General features: G+C 41.1%; 1 protein-coding gene and 1 long non-coding RNA gene across 3 annotated transcripts in view; both read left to right on the top strand.

Annotated features, from left to right (window-relative positions):
- Positions 1-22,957, top strand: part of LOC142158401 (uncharacterized) — a 604,325-nt gene that overhangs the window by 313,207 nt on the left and 268,161 nt on the right. The gene's annotated exons all lie outside the window — the stretch shown is intronic.
- Positions 3,568-22,957, top strand: part of RFTN1 (raftlin, lipid raft linker 1) — a 283,814-nt gene continuing 264,424 nt past the window's right edge. Inside the window, exon 1 of one of the 2 annotated variants that reach the window (XM_075212313.1) lies at positions 3,568-4,051. The gene's annotated coding sequence lies outside the window, so the exon portion shown is untranslated. Of the gene's footprint in view, positions 4,081-22,957 lie in introns of both variants that reach the window. The other variant, XM_075212314.1, reaches the window with a different exon arrangement.

The following is a 22,957-nucleotide window of genomic DNA, read 5'->3' as shown; positions in this document are numbered from 1 at the left end:
TGCGCCTCATGGCAGATTATAGATATACAGAGATGTGTCATATACACAAGAGATAATATAATCTAGGCAGTTAATATTAAATGCGAAAGTTGCATTTTCAATATAAAATATAATTAAATGCAAACACAATGCAAAATGCAACTTAAATTAAATTATACACAAACATCTGCGGTTTCCTTCTTTAAAAATCAAATGAGAATTTTTTTGTCCTAGAATAGTCCAAATGAAATGTCAATTCAGTACTATGAATAAACAGCCACAACTTCATTTAATATAGCTGTGATGCAAATGATTTAAGCATTATCAACTGGATGGGTCAATATGCAATCAACCAATCAAAAGAGGCTAGATAGTGCTGCTGATAGTCATCACAATCATGGAATATTGTTGCTTCAGCAATAGATAATTCTCATAAAAGGCGTATCTGAGGATGCATTTACTTTTGTACTCGACCTAGGCTTGACCACCCCGTTCCGCCTCTCTAAGTGTAGGGAGATGCAAGTCAACAATAATCAAGTGTTTTTGGTGTGCATACTGTTACGAGTCACAGCGGTGTCCATAGCCGCCACAGCTCACTCTCCTCTGCCCCCTGCGTCCCGGCCGTCTCCTTGACAACCGGAATGTCACTTCCGGCTTCAAGCCAGTTCGTTGCTAGGGCAATAGTCGAACACGGTGCTGTCAAAATGTCACGTCTCTGCGGTGGAGATTAGTCGGGCGCGTGCGCATTAGTAAATAATTTATTATCAGCCTCCTGTGGCTGATTAGGTCAGGCTGGGCTGTTCTGTTCCTATTGGCTGCTCTGGGTATTTAAGGCAGGGAGGACTGGACCTCCATGCCGGTTATAGCGTCTTCAGTCCTGTGCTGTTGCTGACCTGCTGTTGGATTCCTGTTTGCCTGACCTTCAGTTGTGACCCTCGCCTGTTTTCCTGTTGCCCTGACCTTTTGGCTTGTATACTGAACTCCTGCTTTTTCGCTTGTGACCCTGACCCCTGCTTGGATATCGTTTTTCCTGTCTGCTACGGATCCCTGACCTCGGCCTTCCTCTGACCACCCGCTCCAGCCTGGGCTAGGGCCTCCGGTTCCATCTGCTCTTCGGCCATCATTGATGAACTTTTATTACACTGAGCTTAAGACCTGGGGGCATCTGAGTACCTGTGAGCACATTAAGCTCTATGGGAAAGGCGGCTGCTAAAGGTGAAGACCTCAACAACTATCCCTTCTAAAACCTCATCTTGGCCAAGATGGCCAAGGCAGTTTTGTAGGTGCTGCATGCCTTGACTTGCACAGCTGCACCTAGATTTGCCCAAGAGCACATACTCTTACAGAGAATGAGTGTTCAAAGTAGAACAGAAGTTTGCATCAGCCAATGAGAGTAGTTGGGAAGTAGTTTTGGAAAGTAGAGAATAGGTGCACAGATGACAGAATAGGTGCACTGGTGTGTCTAGCTTTGCAGTGCAGTGAAAAAAAATAAAAGACTATTTCAATGTGCAGAGTGAGATTATTGACATGAGATAAGGGGTTAAAGGTGCATTTATAGGAGAACGTGTTAGTGTGGATGGGTGCACAGCTTTTTGCTACTTCACAAGAGGACTTGATTTTTGCACCAGTTCTAAACTGGATAAGATCAGGTTTCTTCCTATAGTTTCAATGTGATGCATCTTGTATTTTTCACATGCAGTTCGACGGAGAAGCACACTTGTAGTGGCATTCTACGCATAGTGTAAAAGGAAGATTTAAATCCTCAATTTTGCCACATGCAATAAAAAAGTCCAAATGCCCACTCCCATGATTAATTTACACCAAAATGAGGCAAAACCAAGCAGTATTTTAAGAGAAAAACTAAAATGGTCTAATTCACACACTTATTTGCATGTAACTGGTGATCCCAACATTGTTTAGCCATACAGAATATGCAAGCAATTTACAAACACATAACAGAAATAAATGTATAGAGGCCTATTTAACAACCTCCTAATTGTTTTCGGGGGACGACCGCAAGTTTAAGTATCCCCTATTTTTTATAACCAAAGCATCATCGATAACTGCAGCTTTCCCACTGTTTTCGTACGCAAAAGCAGCTCCCATAGTATTTTATGGGAACAGCTATTTGGCGTGATTTAACAAGTTCTGAAAATCTGTGATTGTCAGAACTTGTGCCCGATGACTAACGTCATCTGAAGATGGCATTAGCCATTGAGGCCTATGGGGAGAGCATTGCGGTAGAGGGATCTTCAGATCCTCACAGCCGTTTATTGTGACTGCTGTTCCAGCAGAACACTTTTAATAAATGCTCACGATCTTTCATTTCTTATCGCTACAATAAGGAATGAAATGATTGTGTCAAAAATGCCCTAGTTAATAAATATGCCCCATAGTACGTAAAAAAAAAAACAGTCTTGTATATTGACTTTGATTCTCTACTTTTTTAACAAGGCTGATGTTAGCTTTGTATTCACTTCTTATTCATGTTACAGATTTTTATTCAGAAAACATTATTTTTAAAGTATTAAATCAAGATGGATCACTGATTTCACATTAGATTAACACTAAAGTGGGTCCCTTACACAAGCATTTAACCCTGGCCCTGGGGCGTGAAATCAGGAGGCAAAGTGGGCACAGTCACCAATCCCTGCAAAACTACAGCTACTTTATTCAAAATGATCAAAATCCTACCTGTGCCCACTTTGGCAACTGATTTCAGGCTCTAAACAATGTTGTGCCAGGCAAAACACAAGTGGGTCGTATGTAACTGAACTCCTTGGGGGGTATTCAGTTGTTAGCGTTAACGGAAAAAAACGAGCGCCCCAAAAATATTACAGTTTATACGGTAATATTGCGCGAGAAAGTTTACTTGCGGAATTTCAGCTCGCCGCTCAGGGAGCGGCGAGCTGAAATTCCGCGAGTAATTACCGTATTAACGCTAAGATTTTTTGAGCGCTCGTTTTTTTCTGTTAACGCTAACAACTGAATACCCCCCCTTGTGTTGATTCCCACTCTCACATTGTGGCCTAAAGGCATTTAACCCTTGCAAAACTAGTTAATTATCAAAAATTCTATCTGTGCCCACATTGGCACCAGTATTTTGTATGTAACTGGCCACTCTGTGTTGATTCCCACCCTTAAATTTGCGACCCAACAGCATTTAACCCTTGCAAAACTACAGCTACTTTTTCAAAATGATCAATATGCTATCTGCGCCCACTTTGCCACCTGATTTAATGCCCAAAACGATGTTGCCCACGGTAAATACTATTGCAATTTATGTTAGGGAGCATCTGTAGTGTTAGTCTAATGTGAATCAGTGATCCATCTTGATATAATCCTTTAAAAATAATGTTTTCTGAATAAGAAACTGGAACATGAATAAGAAGTGAATAAGAAGCTAACTTCAGCCTCCTACTGTAATGAACGCTGCTGGAATTATAAGACTAATAAGAAGGGAGAATGTCATTACAAGTGATGATTTATATAAACCTCTCCTGAACAAGCCCCTGAGCTGCGTGAAGATGAAGCATTGGAGAGGGAGAGGGCGCCAGAGTTTGAGAGATGAGGATTTCCTGTAGGAGAGGGGAGGCAGCCTGTGGGAAATTCTGTGTGTACATCACATCAGGCTGCTGCTTCATGCTGCCTGCTCTCAGCTGGCTTAACTTGGCACCTCTCTCTCATTTCTGATCTGGATTCAATTGGTCTGGGGTACACTGTGTCAAGTCGGCTCTGCCATTCTTTGGAGTAGAAGAGAAAGCAGAGACAAGGCAGCTAGAGGATGTGGTTGAACTGAACGTGCAAAGAAACATATTTTGCTTATGAGTTCAGGGCTATAGGAAGTGCAGACACAGCAGCAGTTGATAAAGGCTGTCACCCGTCTCCAAGGACTGTAATCCTCGCTGTCACCTTTTTCTTTTCTTTCTTTTTTTTCTTTTTCTCCAAGCACCGACAACCTCAAAACTTTGCTGGGTTCCCCGGCTATGAGAGTGTCTGCCGGCTGCCGGTGAGATTGTGAGCTGGGATCTGATACGGAGACACACAGGGACTGGACAGACGTGCGCTTCAGGTAACCATCAGCAGAGATCAAACATTGGGGTAACTACACTTCTAAGGGGGTATCACGTTATTGCTGCTAACATTTACAGTCCTCATTCTTAAATCAAGTCTTTTTTTTGGACATTATTATACAATTCTGTAAATGTCCTGTAGGCTCTGTTAGAAGATAATGATTGTTTTACCCTTTAGTTTTCAATGCATTGTGAATGAGTCGCTGGGTTATAGGTTTAGATATTGGAAATTTTTCTTGCACTTGGAGCAGCTGGGGACAGATACTTAATTAACAACTTTACCCAGCACAGTTACTGCATGAATTCAGTTCTATTGAGTGTCATAGAAACGTATAGTCCTGGGCACGGTGATAGCTTTTAACAGGGCCCTCTTAACCACATTATGGGCCCCCGGGCAAAGCAGTGCTCCGGGGCCCCTATATATATATATATATATATATATATATATATATATATATATATATATATATATATATATATATATATATATATATATACGTTAAAAAAAAAAAAGTTATATATATATATATATATATATATATATATATATATATATATATATATATATCTCAATATATCACTTTTTTTAAAACTTTTTTATTATACTTACCTTGCGGTCAGCTGGCGATCCGGCTCCCTCCCTAGTCTCCTCCTCCATGCTGCGCTCCGCAATGGATGGATTTGCAGGATTTTTTGCTTCAGTGCTGCCTCGGACAGGCCCCCTGTCCCGCAGGCCCCTCGGGCACCTGCCCATTGTGCCCAATGGAAGAGATGGCCCTGGCTATTCCTCACCGTCATTTAGGTCACTGTTGATTTGTATTAATGTACATGAATGATATATATTTATTACCAACGGACACACTATTTGTGGGACATGCAGTGGTGAGACAATATATATAGCTTGAGCATGTAGTGTGTGGTTCAGGAGCATGTAACATGAATTGCATTTGTATTAGCCTTTTTTTGTGTTTTAATAACTATAGGAGAAAGAGAAACTAATGATGCACCATTTACAACATTTTAATTGAATGTGTGTGTGAATATGTCACAAGAAGTGTTAGGGGACATGTTGTTTGGTGCAACTGACATAGAAGTTTTTGTAGCATTCACAAATAATAATATGTAACAGTTGTCGGAGACATTGGTAAGTATATGGTCCATGATTTGGTAACTCAGTTAAGACACCTGACTGGTTGGTTGCTGTGAGCTATTGTTTAGTTGAACCTTTGTAACGTGTTAGTAAATAACATATTAGATTTGCAAACCAGAGTCTTTATGGGTGCAAATGTTGGCTGTCAGGAATAGGGGAGATCACTGGTGTTACAAGTACATTGCAGCACATGGGTTTAGGAGCATGAGTGAGTCTACATTTGCATCCAGATGCAAAACAAAAATATATTCTGCAGGGCACTATTATTTAAATGAGATAAAGAGGTGCATAAGCTGTATTTAGTATGGTGTTTCTGCTCTGCTGGAGAGTGCACAGCCAATTTCCCACAACCTCTGAAATAGCAGAGATTGGGTTTTGTCCTATACCTTTACTAGGACACATTTTGCAACTTCCAGTTGTAATTCTGTGGAAAAGCAATTTTTTAGTGCATTTCTCCAATAACAAGCTTCAAACACACAAAAGTGACACAGTGCCGATGTTTACTCTCTCTCATGATTTAACATATAAATGAATCTAAACTGAGCATTATTTTAATGGAAAGTTGAAATTTATGGTGCTAAAGTGTAAGTATGTTGGACTAATGTTTCAGTTCCCAACACATGCATCTTCAGGTGTATTCACAAACCCACACAGAGATTTATATTTTGGGGCAGTTGGAAGGACTGTGAAGTGGGCGTGCACCCTGAAACGTGCTAGGAAGGCGCACTTGTGTACAAAAAGGAGCAATGTGGGTCCACACTATTAGCTGTTGTTTATAAATGATTGCATATGTAAATGAATGGACCAGTTAGAAATGATCCTGCCTTCTATGTCTGCACTGTTCTTAGCCTGAAGAGTGGAGAGTCACTTCTGTTTCAGAGAACACTGGGAGTGGCATGTTAGGGGATCTTTCACAGGAAGGGATTTTTTACATGCCTGAAATTTGCTTTTGTTGCAAAATGCAGAAGTGTGTTTATCTTCTTTCCTGGTTTATACTCCTGCAAAATTCCTGGGTGACATTTACAAACACAAAACCTCCAGCATTTGTCAGTCACAACATTATATCTAAGTGTACGACTTTATCCCACTAACATATAACCAACATCTACGTTTTCAAAAGAGATTCCATTTTATTTTGAAAAATGTCCCATATACCACCAAGCAATGCTTGCAGAATTTCAATATTATGTGCAATAATGTGAAAGACCCCCTGTACCTTTTCCTATTAGAATATAAAGAGTATTCTATAGGAGTCTAAGGGGTCTTTTTTTGACCTCTCACAATTTCTATACGTTAATTATCATTTCGTATTACAGTTATTAATCATACTTGCCCACTCTCCCAGAATGTCCGGGAGACTCCTGAAAACCGAGTATGTCTCCCGGGAGAGAAGGCAATTCTCCCTCATCCTGCCCACTTTCTAGTGAAGTGGGCAGGATATGAGCCTCAATGACGTGATTCACTGTGAATATCTATTTTGTAGCCTGGGTGGGGCCAAAATGCTGTGATTGGTCTGCCCCGCCCCCTTCTGCCCTCCCACCACACCCCCTCCTGAAGGACAAGAAATGAAACCTGGCAAGTATGTTATTAATTAAGAGATTAGCAGAAATTAATTATCATATCTATATATTAAAATTGGGTAGCCAGGACAGCGGCTCTGATAGGAGCCTCTCCCAGCGAATACTCTATAGTCAGGCGCGGGCTGAGAGAGGGAAGCCCGGGGGGCACACATGATGACGCGGCCGCATCCCCTGTCATGTGATGCGGCCGCCTGTGCGCTGACGTGGCCGTATCTGATGTCATCAGATGCAGACGCAGGGGAAAGTGTTGAATTTTGCATCCGCTGGGTGGCCGGCCGGCCTATCCCCCCCCCCCCCGCCCCGAGTAGCGGTCTGACCGAGCGCCAGCCCCGCCCTGTCTTTAGTACAGGTTTTTATGGCCCTGCACAATTTGCGATGGGGAGGAGAACGTAGGCTGGCGGAGAGGGATATAAAGATCTCACATAGGATAGAACGGGTAATGACATCTTCAGATGGCATTTGCTCTCGGGATTAAGTTCTGAATTTTGGAGCTTGATAAATAGGGTATAATCGCAGTCCCCATAGACATCTATGGGGACTGGATTTTCCATCAGAGAGGCTGGGATCCTTTAATAATAAACAGCCTTGTAACTTTAAATTGCTGTAGACGTTAAACTGCAGTTTTCGGAGGATTTGCTGAGATTAAAACCTCTTTGGAGATTAATAAATAGGCCCCTAAACGTGATGAATAGTTGTCTATTAATCAGTGAGTGAAAAGCCCTAAACTTAATTTTTCACTGGATTTAGGGCTTTTCCCTACTTACCAAAGCCCCCAGGCCAGTGAAGACTATCGCTGAGTATCACCAGCGACATCCTTTGCCGGTTGCTTATGGCAAAGCTTCCCCTTGAATGGCGTGGGGAAACCTATTTATTAAGGATAGCGGCTGTCCTCCTATTGCTATTGCCATCTCAAGGTGGAGATAGCTTGGGTTTCGGGGTCCTATTTTTTCATATGATTTCAAAGTAATTTTATTATTGTATATTTGTATGCATCTGCACCTGGAAGACAAAGTCCAACCTTCCAGTTCCAGTGCGCATTCATCTGTCAAGGCAAGTTGGCTCACACGTGCGAGAGGGATCCTTCACTGGTCTTGCGTGCGGTTAGACTCCTCTTACCACTACGAGCCGGTATCGCCAGAGAGCTGAGCATCAGCTGCCCCCCAAGGCGTTTATTGATACATAGAGGTGAAACCAGATTTCCTGTTGCTGCAATAAGCAGAGATATAAAATTCTGTGCGATCACCCCTGAATAATAAATATGACTTTCACTGTACAATATTTTATCACTTGTTTATTTACTTTTAATATGATTTCTAAATAACAGGATGGTCTTCTTGTTATGGACAGTGACACAATCTGGCATTATCAGGACTATAGAAAAAAAGATTTGTGTGGGACACATGCACAAAAGAATACTGGATTTTGTAATCTTTTTTTGACCCAAAACAGAGATTAACTCTAGCTTCTAGATTTATTATTTTAGCTGTTTCTTTGTATTTTAATCAAGCAATTCACAAATGATCACCAAATGATCTGTATATATGCAGAACAATCCAAATATGATGTTCTATATATTTCAATCAAATCATTCTGTTAATTGGGTGGAATTCTTGAGAGTTTGAGCATGCGCCAAAAATAGCTTATTATGTTCATTCAATCTCACTCAGTGATACGATCCGTTTCAAGAAAAGAGGATTCAGCATTTGCAAACTTGAATGATCACATTTCTGAAGCATCTTTTGAATTATATACTAAATAGTTTGCCGTGGTTTATGTGCTACACACACAAAAATAATTGTATGATCTCATGTATAATATGTTTTTACTATCCCTTAAAATCATTAGGTTTGTGAGCAGCTTATTTTTTCCTTTGCAATCTTTTACTTATTGCTAAAACTTAAATCATTTTTGGTTTAATATGACTTAATACATTAGCTACCTGTTCAAAATAATTTTAACATATGAGTAATAATTAGCTTATTAATTGGTTATAAAAAAGTGTTATTTGGCAAAATACTATAAGGCAGTAGATCCCAAGCTTTCTCAGGTCAAGGCACCCTTAGGGTCCCCATTATTATTTCAAGGCACCCATAAGTCTAAATAATTTCCAAGTAGTTGCACCGGCTATGACCGGGGCACCGTTTTAAGATCGCCGCGACACACCAGGGAGCCTCTACACATAGTTTGGGAACCGCTGTTATAGGGAAACATGTTTTCACTCATAACCCACAGGTCATGCCCCTGCACTGAAACTACTTCTGAATGTCGAGTGGGTAGACCTATAGCCTGCTTATTGCCCTACATGTTCCATCTTCCATTATTTTAAAAACCTTGTGTACAGTTAGTGCATTTATTACTGTGGTAATAAAACGGGACAGTATGAAATGCTCACGGACACTAGTCCTAATATATTTATATAAACATATTTTTGGCTAAAATATTAAATAAATCCCTGTTGAGGCATTATAGGATTTCGGGTCTATTTATTAAAGGGTGAATAGCCCTATCTTTGACAAAAAACGATGTTTATGCCGGAGATAAGGCTTTGGCCATTGCCAATAAAATCAATGCTATGGCAGCCACGGTTGACGGTGAAATTTGACGGTTCTCGCCGGCGATAGCTTTCCCATTTGTTTTATAATTTTCTTTTTTGTTTTTTAACAAACACTTGTTTTTCAGTTCCAGTGCTCATGTGTGAATCGGCTAGCTGGGTCACCAATGTGCAGATACTCTGACCCTTAGCTCTTTGGACCTGTATCACCAAAACAGCAGCCCTGGCGATATTTTATTGATTGATTATGGTGATAATGATTTTCTATAGAAAATCAGCCTTATTAACACGTCAGCAAATAGACCACTTATTATACTATACAACATAACTGTCAACTTTCTGTTGGTGAACTGGAGGGGTGGCGTTTTGGGAGTGCGGAAGGGGGTGGGGCGTGGCAATTGCATCATTTAGGCTCACTACGAGCAGGATGCAGGAGAATTGCCAGCTCTCCCGGGAATCGGGGAGACCTACCCAGAATTCTGGAGTTACTCGGACATTCCGGTTGAGTTGGCAAGTATTCTCTACAAACTAGATCTTTTCATCCAAGCTTAGATAATTAGATGGCATATATACTATACATAAAAGGTGGCAGCATGCTTTTCTATCTTTGACAGAGCAAATGTTTCATACACTACACACACATGTTTCAGGATATCCTCATGGAAACAGAGGTGTTTCAGCTGGTGCCTGTGTTGTTACAGCCTATGTTTTAGTCATTTAACTTTGATGGATTGTGATAACATATTGTAAAAATTATTTACCATACTGTAAGGCTGTTATACTGCAGACCTGATTACATTTTGTAGATTTGGAGCTAGATCTCAAATAAAAATGAAATACCCGTAAAGCTGACATTAATAGCAAGAAAATATTTGGAATAATTGCTTGGAGACATAATTCATAAGTATGTTATGGACAACAAGATTATATGTGAGTGTCAGCTATATTTTGTGAAAAATAGGTCATGTCAAAGAAACCTGCTTACGTTACTTCTAAAGGCTAAGTAACAACTTAGTTCAAGAAATTTAGTGTGCTTACGTTAACACTCTTGAAGGATTTTCTTCTGTAGACTATCATTCTTCCAGTTGATGAGGCTATATTTAATTTACATAAATATCAATTATTATAAACCTGTATTCTGGTTCTACCTGTTAATAATGTAGCCATCGCCACCTCTGCCATTGAATGCAAACAGAATAATAAGATATACAGAACACAACACCCACCACACAGAACTACTCTCGCCTTGTGTCCTTACACATCTGACTGCACCTTGTACAGGAATCATAAATCATCATTACTTGGTCATGTATCCTACCTGTGACCCTCAACAGTCAGTTCTGCCATTCTTCTATTTCTTCAACCCCAGGTTATTTTAAAATACTAATTAGGGTCAGATATTTGTTTGATATACAGATGCATCTGTTGCCGGTCCTCTCCCAGAAGAATTGTGATGGTTGGAAAGGGGATAGCTGATTATAAATATTCTTGATTATAAATAAAACTGTGCCCCTGGTCCACTTTCAGTTGTACGCTTTGGTTTTATCCTAGTGTAACGGACTTAGTGTAACCTATGGGAGGCCTCACCCCTTCAGTGACGGCAGGCGAGGTGACTGGGGGGTTGTTTTAGTGCCTCAAATAGTAGGGCGTGCGTGACATGGTCAGCCAGAGTCGGCTATAGCTGGGTCCCATGGGGACCGGAGTCTATAAAGAGTGAAGCAGCCATATTGCTCAGAACAGATGAGGAGGATGTCCCGAGCTCTCCCAGCGTTTGGGCAGATAGTGCCCTGCGGATGCAGCGAGGCACAAGAGGCAATCAGCCCTGTTAGGGGTAAGAATAAGGAGGTGCACGGTGGATGCAACAAGAACACAAAATGATGATTCCTTCACTGAGTCTAGACCCACAATGAGACATGACACCATTAGAGAAAGGAGGGTGCCACTGGGATACATCAGTGGCCTCAAAAAGAGGATGCCCAAGGCCAGGTTATTAGCAGGCATCAGAGGGGAGTTCCCCATAATTGGCAGTAGCCTCAACATGTTAAATTGGCAGTAATAATGGCCAATGTCAACCAAAAAAGGGAGAGAGCCCCATCATTCACTAGAGAAGCCCAGTAAGGTACCAGCAGGGGGATTCCCACCTTCAGAGGTACCCCAGGTAAAAGGCAGGGTGTAAACAAGACTGGAGAGCCCCTACCTAGCAGGTAATCCATGGAGTTGCCACCTCGGAAAGCCCCTATACCGTGAGGGGGTGTTGCTGCATGGTGCAGTGCAGCTATTTGGGAGTGCGTCTGGAATGGAGATTAGACACTTCACGGCACAGGAGTCCCTGGATGAGGAATGTTTGCGCCTCATGAAAGGAGAGAAAGTTAGTCCCTGGATTTTGGGATTGAGGTTCTGGCGGATCTGTTAGGAGGTTTTCTGCTTGCTCTGCATGCCTGTGGTCAGGTGAGCTCAATCAATTTGAAAAGCCTGTGGTCTGTGCCTGTGAAACTACTGCTCCCAGCAGCAGTGGCAGGTATGTAACTGCTGTTACTTTCTTAAGCAATGTACAGGAAAACGGGTTTTAAATGTGTACAATATTTACAACCATTATGCTTTTGTGCTGGAGGAAGTAATAAAGTTATTTAATAATATAATAATAATAATAATATAATATAAAAAAGTTAATTTCAAACTAAGGTAGCCTGGCACCCAACACTATTTGTATAGCACCACGCACACACTAGTGTCTACTCCACACCACGACTGTGTTAAACACCCATGCTTTTGGGGGGGCCTCTGGTCTAATTTGCCCATACCCACCAGCTAGCCGGGGAGAAAAGACCGTGGGGTAAATGTATGAACCTTTGATTTCTGCAAGTTACCGGAAATCGACGACTTTGCGGGGAAAATCTAAAGCGGTGATGGCTTGTAAAGGCAAACTTCTTTGTAAAGTCGCCGATTTCCGGCAACTTTCAGAATTCGGAGGTTCATACATTTACCCCTGTATGTGTTAGACCAGGCCACCAGGGGGACTCAATCACACTAATCTAGTGGAAGTCCGTGGGTAGATTCTCAGGTGTTTGTATAATAAAATAATACAATAAGGTACAAAACCATTCAGAAGTTTTACAAACCAAAGATAGCTACAGACGCATTTACATTTTTTGGGCTACTTTGAATCTCTGACCTCATATATATATATATATATATAAGCGTTTACCTTTGCACATTAGTAAACCACAATCATACTTTTCAATTTGTCCTGATTTTCTGATAAAAGTACAGAAAACTGACACCAACATTTATTACTGGAAACCAGCAGAATCTCATTACACAGACATTTATTTTAGGAATGTTGTTGTAATATGCTCACTCTTAGTTGTGATTTGTTTCCTAAAAAAGGCAAAAATTAAGCTGGATACTACCAAGGTATTGTCCAAGTTTTTCCACAGGAAATTAACTGAAAAATGTACATAACAGCATGTGAAGAGCTACATGCTGAATTTAAATAAAATAGGAACTGTTGCATATATAACACATAAAATCTGTATTGAAAATAAATCCATAACTTAAAATGTTCATATCTTAAGCATGAAAAATAGACTGCAAAGCCATATCCCTGCTTCCACTGCAACCATGTAGAAAAGTTTAAAGCGACTTTTTCTTGCATATACTAGCCCACGATTTATGCATTTATCCCTTCTGATGTATGAGCAAGTATTGTCAGTTTTTTTGTCATATTTTCAGTCTTTTGAGGACCTAGCAGTGCTCCATCCCCAGGGTCAGGCTGGGCTGGGGGGCATCTGCCCCCAGGGCCAGTCCCATGGTTGGCTAACTTAAGCTGGGTCCCTGGGCCACCTGCATTTTTTTGCCTTTAAAATAGACTGCTGAGTCGGGTCATACCCCCTGGACTAAAATTTGCCAGCGCTCTCCTGCCCCCCCCCCCCCTATGATGTCATATCATACCCACCATGATGTCGCGTATATCCTTTGCCACTAGGCCATGCCTTCACACTATTGTATTGTGAGAGGATAATCACACTTTAAAAATTGACTAGAGAGCTCTTGGAGGAGATAATAGGATTATTGAAAAAGAAGAAAAACAGAGAGATGGCGTCTCTAGTGCACGGTGAGCTCAGTACGCAGGCCTGCACGCTACATCAAAGACTTTAAGTAAGGTCCTAGAAAAAGAATATCTTTTTAAAATTTACAAATCATATCTTCCAAATATTTCAACTTAGGGGGAACTGTCCTGATTGAGGTCTCGATTCCACCATCACGACCGTGGGCACCTTTGTCCCATGGATCAGAAATTTGGGAGGTATGTCACGTTCACTGCTGCTCTGCATAGCAATGCAGGGATGTTTTGAGGAAAAGCAGGGTGGGTAAGGATAGGGACGGTGGAAGGTGTGTTGGCGCCCTAGGTGGTGCCCTCCCAATGGAATGCTGCGCCTCACCATCTATCCTCTCAGCCAATGCATTTTTTTGAGAATGTAACTTGTTCCATTTTAGTGCCTGTGTGCCGTTTAGCGCGTCTTTGCAGTTAAAAACTTACATTCATCTCAATGAGAGTGAATTTTATATGCAATAAGATGCGGTTAAGAAGCAATTCCATACGCTTTTCAACATATGTTAAGCTGGAACAAAAAATGTCCTATTTTGTAACACTTTTAAAAAAGATAGATTGGCTGCACTTATAGTCACATCTAAACTCATTTCAAATGCATATTAAATACATACATAAATACAATGGGCTTGCTTCATTAAGGAAGCTAAGGCATAAAAAATTAGTTAGCTTACTTGTGGACAAAACCATGTTACAATGCAAGGGGTGCAAAGTAGTTTATTATTTTGCACATAAGATAAATACTGGCTGTTTTTCATGTAGCACACAAATACTTGATAGCTTTATTCGTACACTGAAATTTAAAGTTGATCTAGGACATGCCCAACCCATACTTGCCTACTCTCCCGGAATTCCCGGGAGGCTCCCGAATTTCTGGGAGTCCTCACGGACTCCCGGAAGAGTAAGCAAAGCTCCCGCATTTGCCGAAATTCACAGCATTGAATGGAGGGGGCGGGGCTTAATTGTGTCAGTAAGCTCTGCCCCCTCCATTCAATGCCGTGAATTTCAGCTTTTTATAGTGGGGGCGGGGCTATGGTGACGGGAGAAGTCACCACACCCTCCTCCTACCCATGTCACATGACTTATGACTTCACCCCCGGATCTCCTGGGGGGAAATCTTGAATGTTGGCATGTGTGGCCCTGCCCAAACTGTAACTCTATCCCCACATTTTAAATTTACCTCCCCTTCCAATGCAACATGGTTTTGCCAAGGTGCAAAGTTACTCCTTTTTTTTTGCTTTTCTTTCCTTAATGACTCAGGCCCAATATGGTTTATATGCTATGTTTTTACTTGATGCATCAGATTGTATATCTACTAATGTATACAGAACATTTATGTTATCTTGGAGACTGCAAGCCAATCACTTTTTCATAGTATTGCAAAATAGAGATGTTCCTTCCCCCTTAATGACAATTCCACCTTTAAGCAACTTGCATTACTTAAATGCTGCTGGTGCCAATGAAAGTGCTCCAGTATGTTTGCTTACATTACCTATGTATTAGTTTATTCAATGTAGCCTCTTAAATGCCTTATGTGCTAGACAAATATTCAAAGCTTGCTCCTTGAGGAAACTGTGCCTACCCCTCATTGGCTTCTCTTTGAGTCATCATTGCTCTACACAGACCCATCACTTCAGGAAACTCCCCTCTCCCTGTATGGCTGCCGGTGTTTGTGTGCGGGGCGTGTTGATGCAGCTGCTTCTGAAAGAGCAGAACAGCGCACAGCATTGGGGGGGGATGAAGTTCTTCGACAAGGCACTGAACTACAATGTCTGGTGACTTGGAACACACATACAAGGTGCAGGATTTGAAAAATTTTGGATAAAATTACTAAACAGTTGACATACAGCATAGGAAATCAAATTATTTTAGTGCATAAGTAAGAATTAATTGTTTTCAATTTTATTGTTTATTACTAATATATTTATTATTAATAACAAATATAATAAATGCTAATTATGGGTACATATGTTTTAAAAAATATTTATGTTAGTTTTCCTTAAAACAGCTCTGTAAAGGTAATGTCAACAAAGAGAGATGGGACAGACAGTGACCTGGACAGTTTTAGTAATAATTAACGTATATTTCAGTTATATATTCTTTAGAAAACTAAGGGATATATTTACTAAACTACAGGTTTGCAAAAGTGAAGATGTTGCCTATAGCAACCAGATTCTAGTTATTTATTTAGTACATTCTACAAAATGACAGCTAGAATCTGATTGGTTGCTATAGGCAACATCTACACTTTTTCAAACCCGAAGTTTAGTAAATATACTCCCAAAGCATATTTAGTACTATGAATGGAATACTTACTTTTGCTTTTTTTAATAGTTTTTCTCAAAAGATCCACTAAAGTCTCCATATTAAATGAACATTATAAACAATAACGATAGATTACGTGAAAGCTAGAGATTGTTTCCTTTACAAATACTTGCTAGGGGCAATGGCAGCATCTGTAGGGGATAGAATATTTTGCTTCTTCTGTTGGAAGTAGTTAGGCAGATAAGAGGAGATCCTTGCACAAACAAGATTTAGTGGTATATTTACTAAATTGCGGATTAGAAAAAGTGGAGATGTTGCCTATAGCAACCAATCAGATTCTAGCTGTCATTTTGTAGAATTTACTAAATAAATGATAGCTAGAATCTGATTGGTTTCTAAGGGCAACATCTCCACTTTTTCAAACCTGCAGTTTAGTAAATATATCCCTTAGTTTTTTGTATGAAATCACTTAAATTGCATCCAATTAGGTAGAAAAGGCACATTTAGGGGATACTCTGTGTTATTTATGCAGAGGCAAACAGTTTTTTATTACCTTCAAAAATACTTACAGTAGGAGCAGATTGTGTTACTAGGGGCAGTTCCCAAGTCCGGGATGTGGGTGTACAAGTATGTTAGCGGTGACTGCACACTTTGCACTTTCAAAAATTACTCCAGAGGTGGCGTTACCAGAGCAACCATAGCGGTAGTATAAGCTTTACAGCAATACTTGTTAAATTGGCTCCCCCATACTTTTTTGAGAACTGCCAATATATCCATTGGACACAACTCATAAAACAATTTTGGGCCCTCTCTCCCCTCTAATTTACGCACTTTGCATTGAACCACTTGCTGCTCGGATTCGGCTGAATCCAGATGTGAAGGGAATCCAGGTCGGGAGTAGCCAATACAAGATCTCGCTGTTCGCAGATGATGTTCTCCTTACGTTATCATCACCTCAAACTTCTCTCCCTAATTTATTTGCGGAACTGCAAAATTTTGGTTCCCTTTCTGGTTATAAAGTAAATAACTCCAAGTCAGAAGCGCTTGCTTTACATCTTCCACCTCACATAAAGAAATTATTAGAGCTCAACTTTAAGTTTCAGTGGCGTTCCCGGGCAATTCGATACCTGGGAGTCTATATAACAACCTCTTACGAAACTCTGTTTCAAACTAACTACCCACCACTGCTGTCCACAATAAAACAAGACTTGGTGACCTGGAGTTCTCTTTACATTTCGTGGTTCGGGAGAATCAATACCATCAAAATGAATGTCTTACCCAGATTTTTATATTTATTCCAGACTCTTCCAGTTAAAGTCCCTGACTCTTTCTTAAACTCTATTCAGTCCATATGTGGCAAGTTCGTGTGGCAAGGCAAGAGACCCAGACGTAGTAAACTTTGTCTAGCTAAATCTAAATATAGCGGGGGCCTAGGCCTTCCCTTATTCGATAAGTATTACCAAGCCACACAGCTGACTCACCTTATTTCTTGTCTCTCACCGTTAGGACTCAAGAAATGGGTTGATATTGAAGAATTGTTGTCTCCAGATATAGGTGTTCGTTTCTTACCTTGGATTCCTAGGAGTGTCAGACCAGCCTCAGCCTCAGTTACGCCCTCCATTCGTTTTACATTGGAGGTATGGGACAAATTGAATAAAAAATATACATTGGCCCCCTATCCCTCGCCTCTCACCCAGTTGTGGAGACACCCTAGTTTCCCACAGGGTTGCATTAAGGCTTTCGCTTACCCTTGGTGGAAAGCGGGATTAGATCGATTCTTTCATTTGATGGGGGAACATGCGCCGCGCTCCTTCACAGACCTGAGCGAGAGATATTCACTTCCAAGCAACCTATATTTTCATTATGTGCAAATCAAAAGTTTCATACAAGCCCAGACTCATTCATCTAAGTTGCGGTTGCCAACATCCTTCGAGAGGCATTGTATTTATAGTCTGGGTCGCCAAGGCTTTATATATCGATCCTGTATAGTTCCCTCGTGTCTTCTTCATCTCCTCCTAAGGAACCTTGGGGTGACCCTTGACGAGGATAGATGGTCGCTCATCCGTGAAAGAATTTCGAGGTCCTCTATTAATACAGCCGTACGTGAAAATACATATAAGGTTTATACTAGATGGTATATGGTCCCTGAGAGACTCCATTCTATTTTTCCCCACACCTCAGATCTTTGTTGGCGTGACTGTGGGGCGGTGGGCTCTTTCCTTCATATTTGGTGGGATTGCCCTCTGGTGGCCAAATTCTGGGACGAGGTAATATTGTTGGTTCAACAGGTTACCTCAATTAATGTACCTAAGAATCCACTCTCGGTGCTTCTATACCAACCCATTAAGGGCATTACCAAGACATCGGACAAGCTTATCCGACATATATATAATGCAGCCAAGTTACAAATAGCTAGCGAATGGAAGAAGGCCTCACAACCTTCTAGAGAGGGAGTTATGAGTAGAACTTGGCACACGGCATCCATGGAATATGTGACTAGTCTCCTCCATGACACAGTTCCCACATTCCACAAAGTGTGGGATCCTTGGTATAGCTTTAACAACAGTTCTATGCCAGGCCTCTCGTAAGCCTTAGATGCTCTTCTTTTCCTTTCTTTTTTCAATCTCTATAACCCTATTTCTTTTATGCCTTTTGTGTTCCTTCTGTTCACCTTTCCCCCTCTTTTTATTATCATACAGTTGTGGTGAGTTTCCAGACGAGGTTGGGTATCCAACTTGGTCTGTCCCTTTCCCTTCCCTCCTTCCCCTTGTTCCCCAATAAAAATTAAAATTCTGGCCGCTTGTTATACTCGCTAACTCTGTACAACAGTGCAGGAAGCACATTTGGAATTGGGAAGACTTTCTATCTCAATATTCATTTTGTAGATCTTTAACTCCCTACTGGAATGTACTGGGCTGTGAAAAATATATTTATATGTTTTTTGATGTTTTTACGTATTTTTTATTTTTCTTAAGTTGAGCCTTTACATTTTGTAATCCTGGTACTTGGATAATATGTTTGTCAAGCACTGTTGTAATTTATTCTCATATGCTGTTACAAATAAAAAGTTTTAAAAAAAAGAATTTTGGTACAGTAAGGCTGGATACACACTACAGAAAATTTCTCCCGATGTGATACAGTTAGTGATTGTACCAACGACTGAAAAAAAAAAGTCCTGATCAGCATGCTGATTCATGTGTGCACTCTATACACATTTTCAAAGATTTACCCTCAGATCTGTGCTCTTCATTTGTCACAGTCATCGGCTGAAAAGATGGTGACTTTGCACACTCCATAGAGAACTATGGACACTGCCAGTCGTGAGTGCCTACACACTGCAGAAGTGGAACAACATTGTTCCATTGTTGAGATCTTTTAGTTTGGTTTAAAAATCAAATAAAACCATGTGCTTTGGAACATTAATCGTTCATCGTTGGAGCATATACACTAATGCGGTATCTGGCCAAACTGTCGTTTATCGTGTGATTGGCCAGATAATCGCCTAAAAACAGTGTAGTGTGTACCCAGCCTATGATTTGAAATGAGCATTTCCTTGTCCTTACGTAGTTGCCTACTCTCCTAGAAGGTCCAGGGACATAAAAATGGCATCATCGAGCCCCGCCCACCTCAGCAAACACCGAGTGGCAAGGATGTTTAATGAGATGGGTGGGGCTTAATGATGTGATTGCCTCCCCTACCTCATGATATGAATTGCATTATCAAGTCCTACCCACCTTCTCTTTTCCCAGCTTGCCTCTGCAACTCCCAAAAACAAGGTAGGAAAGTATTCATTAAGTACAGACCGCCCAATATGACCCCTTTCACCCTGTATGAAATACTCTGCTTTGAATCTTCCCACTAATAGCTGCATTACTACCTACAGTGGTGGACATTTCTGTTCACCACTTGAAAGTGGCTGCAGAATGGGGCTTGACAAACAGGTCCAGTGAGAAGCTGCAGTGTCCATGATTGCAGTTCCAACAGGATTTTAGCTGCGGCTGTAAGACTAACTATGGAGCTCAGGGAAAAATGGTTGCACGGAGCAGGTCCCCTGCTTCAGGTATAGAGCAGAGTTTTTACACTCCACTCCTTCTCTACATGATAGTGCAGCTTAAGTTACTACTGCAGAGATGGGTTTTGTTTTGTATGTAATAACTGATTAATAAATATGAAAAAAATTGGATTGTGGCAGACACAGGAGGGGAGAGAGCGGTTCACAGGCTGTATGTTAACAATAATCTCATTACCATGAGTTGACATCATTGCTCTGCCCTGACTTCTCCTCCAGGCACGCCCCCAATGGATGGACATGCAAAGCGACCAGGACAAAACAAATATGGAGGAAAATGTGCTGCTCTTTCTTCCATATTTGCCTCAGTACATAGACTCTGAAGTAGCTAAACTCTATATAACTATTGGAATTTCCCTGCTGTAATTTTACACAATTGTGAATGTTTGTCTGCTGGCAGTAAACAAGAGACACAGCTTGCTGATAGCTCACACTGAAATCTTGCACTTAATATTTCCACATGTGATTCTGGAGATGTGCTTAATTCAATATATGCAGGGCTGTCCCCTTGTTACAAAGTATTGCAAAGCATGAATCTGGTCTGTCAGTGCAGTTATCACAGGATCTGCAGCTGTCCCTTCACATCCTAGCAGGTAGTACGTTTATTAAAACTAACTGAACTTCAGGCAATTCGATGTTTCATGTTGTTTCTGGAATAATTTACTCTTGTTTGGCTCAGACGCAAAGGAACAAAAATTACTCAGGTGCAAAGGAACAAAGCAAGTGTAAGGGGTGGTCTGCCCACTACCGCACAAGCTAATGCCTAATTTTACTGTGACGAGCATGGCAAATCTTACTCACTGTTACAATGCCGCCCACCCAGGCCTTTCGAAAAAAAACAACAATCTGTTTCAGTTGCTATTCTGAGATCTGTAGATTTTGTGATCCAATTCTTACATTCAGTGAGTGTATTATTATTCAACCACTACAAAATACTGTTCGCATGAGCTTCCCACGACATTCACTGTTGCATTTACCTGTGTTAATTAATTATTTAATTGTTGAGACCCGGGATGATGAGTGCCCCCTTAGAACTTACTTATATTGTACCGAGTGCTCCCTGCCGCTCGCTCTTACCTGCGTCTCTTCTCTTCTAGATAGCGCCGCGTCCTGGCAGCACTGGGCATCCAGGTGCGTGCGCAATAAATGTGTTTAGCCTGTGGGCTAATTAATGAATTCATTTAATTATGCAGCGTCAAGGGGCTCATTCAGATCAACCTCTCCTCTCTTCCTATTGGTCACCTTGCCGGTTATAGCGTTCAGTTTCCTGTTAGCTTGCCTGCTACTGTTTGTGTTGCTGAAACCTTGGATTGATTCTCTGTGTATGACTTTCTGCTTGTTTCCTGGACTTTGATTGCTTGCTTATTGCCCTGACCTCTGCTCCGTTACCCGGACTTCCTTTGATCGCTGCCAGCCCTGACCACTTGCTTGTTCCTGACCATGTTACCTGCTGACCCTAGACCTCGACCTGTTTCTTGACCATGATTTGTTTGTCATCATCCTCTATTACGTGCTGCGGTACGTTCCTAAGCTTGTACTACGCTGAGTGTAAGACCTGGGGGCATCTGATTACCTGTGAGCTCTACGGGAAAGGCAGCTGCTATAGGTGAAGACCTCTACATCCGGTTCTACAAGCTCATGATAGTAACTGTTAGCCGTAGCAACAACCATTGTTTGTCATCGGGACGGATCCATTCGCTTACCTGGTGCCAGAGTGCCTGATGCAGAGTTGAACGTATTTCAACTTGTGTAGTGTAAATAGCATGAACTCACTCTGCGCACACTCACAAAAAAGCTCAAGTACCTATGCCTCTGCAGAGTTTCATGCATCCACACTTGTACCTGCTTGTGCTTGAAGAGGTGTGACAAGGGGCGTTCTAAATTATTCTGAGTACACCATGGGCGTATTCGCTGAATTGCAAAGAGAGGCAAACCTAAACCCAAATGCAGATACGCTTTTTACAACTCAGGGGCTGGCACAAATACATGGTATTGATAATGACGATCGCCAGCATTAGTTAACCACTTCTGATTGGGTGATTGCAAATTCACCTCTGAAGCTATTGGGTGCTCTCTTCATTGCTAGAACATACATGTTTGCTGTATTATATGCCTAATAACGAATGCATTTTTCATTCTGAAATCAAATGTTTCCAACTTTTTACTGTGCTTATGGCCTGGTTTTGCATATGCATAAGTGGACTTAAGTATGTGTGACATAAACCTGGAGCATATGCTACCAATGCAGAGCTGGACGCATCCTGAGATCATGCAACTCAGCATATGGGTTGAAATATGCTACTTTTGCATGCACATTTTTACTGCGTACACATAAAAATGCATATGTACAGTTACTACACTGTGTTTTCAGTTGCACTTATTTTAAGATACAATCCACTTGAAATCTAGTGTATTGATAAGTTCAAGACAAAGATGTGGTCATCATTATCATCAACACTGAAAATTACACAAGACCTAAGGGACATGCAAAGATACACATCCTAAAGACATCTTAAGGAAACGTATCCGTCCGTATCTCTAAGGGCCGTGTCCACACCATTTCTGTATTGAATTTACACTTAATTAAAACTGTAAACCAGGCCCACGCTATGATGTACAGTATGTTGTAGTTGTCATTTCACCTACTTATCAAATATTATGATCACCCCAACAGAAGAGACTCAAATAGCTCAATAGAAATCCAGAGGATTGGCAGATTGATGGCTGCTTTCTGCTTGAGTCAACTGGGATTGAGACACTGCTATGAGTCAGGGCCAGAAGTCAAACAGTCCAACAAAATAGCCAGAGTAGCCCACAAATGTGTGCAAAAACTGCCCACAATGTTGGTGCTCTAGTGTTCACCCACAATGGTACTGTAATAACATGTTTGGAGTATCAGATTGACCCCTCATTATATTATTATGGTCCTTGTGGTAAAGCAGGTCCCATAGTTGGCTACCTTGGGCTGGGCCCTGGGCCACCTGCATTTTTTCCCTTTAAAATGTTTTTAATAGGCTGCTAAGTCGAGTCTTGCTCCCTGGGCTAAAATTAGACACTACCCCTTATGGTTTCAAATATTAAGTAGTAAGATACTACCTTCCTATTTAGGGAGGGAAAAAGTCACTGAAAGTAGTGGCCCAAGTGCTGAATTAGAAGACCCGTGTTAAATTGGGCGACAA

The sequence above is a fragment of the Mixophyes fleayi genome, chromosome 5, assembly GCF_038048845.1.
Source record: "Mixophyes fleayi isolate aMixFle1 chromosome 5, aMixFle1.hap1, whole genome shotgun sequence".
In the NCBI taxonomy this organism is placed as follows: Eukaryota; Metazoa; Chordata; class Amphibia; order Anura; family Limnodynastidae; genus Mixophyes; species Mixophyes fleayi.
The sequence above is the reverse complement of the archived record's forward strand: the minus strand, read 5'-3'. Positions and strand labels throughout refer to the sequence as shown.